Below are 1,077 nucleotides of genomic sequence, written 5' to 3'. Positions count from 1 at the left end.
GGATGGGATGGGATGGGATGGGATGGGATGGGATGGGATGGGATGGGAGAGGGATCTGTCCTGCCTCTAAAAACCCCAATCCCACAGAATTTGGGATCAGGGATCCCAAGGATGGCAGGATGGCCTCTAAAAACCCAACAGAATTTCCTAACCCCATAGGATTTGGGAATTAGGGAACCCAAGAATGGCAAAACTGACTAAAAACCCCAACCCCACAGATTTTGGGCTCAGGGACCCCGTACTCACATCAGGACGATGACCAGGAAGTTGGCGAAGGGSGGGATGGCGATGATCCCGATGGGAATGGCCTTGAGCACATCCCGGCGGAACTGACCCCAAATGGAGGAAACGGGTCAGGATGGGACCCCGAGATCCCAAAATCCCCCAAAATCCCTAAAAAATCCACTAAAATCCCCTAAAATCCACTAAAATCCCCTAAAATCCCCCTAAAATCCACTAAAATTCCCCAAAATCCCTATAAAATCCACTAAAATCCCCTAAAATCTCATAAAATCACCTAAAATCCCTTAACATCCCCTAAAATCACCTAAAATCCCCCTAAAATCCCATAAAATCCCATAAAATCCCGTAAAATCTCCCAAAATCCCCCTAAAATTCCCTTAAAATCCACTAAAATCCCCAAAAATCCCCATCCCGGTGGTGGATCCCCGTTTTTAGGGACAGGGATCCCATTTTAATGGGATTTTCCTCATTTTTATGGGATTTTCCCCATTTTTATGGGATTTTCTCCATTTTTAGGGGATTTTCCCCATTTTTAGGGACAGGGATCCCATTTTTAAGGGGATTTTCCCCATTTTTATGGGATTTTCTCCATTTTTTCCCCGTTTTTAGGGACAGGGATCCCATTTTTAGGAGATTTTCCCCGTTTTTATTGGATTTTCCCCATTTTTATTGGATTTTCCCCATTTTTATTGGATTTTCCCCATTTTTAGGGACAGGGATCCCATTTTTATGGGATTTTCCCCATTTTTAGGGTCAGAGATCCCATTTTTTATGGAATTTTCCCATTTTTATGGGATTTTCCCCATTTTTATAGGATTTTCCCCATTTTTAGGG

Source organism: Malurus melanocephalus, unplaced genomic scaffold, assembly GCF_030028575.1.
Source record: "Malurus melanocephalus ecotype Western Australia unplaced genomic scaffold, MMel_1.1 scaffold_2095, whole genome shotgun sequence".
NCBI lineage: Eukaryota > Metazoa > Chordata > Aves > Passeriformes > Maluridae > Malurus > Malurus melanocephalus.
The sequence above is the reverse complement of the archived record's forward strand: the minus strand, read 5'-3'. Positions refer to the sequence as shown.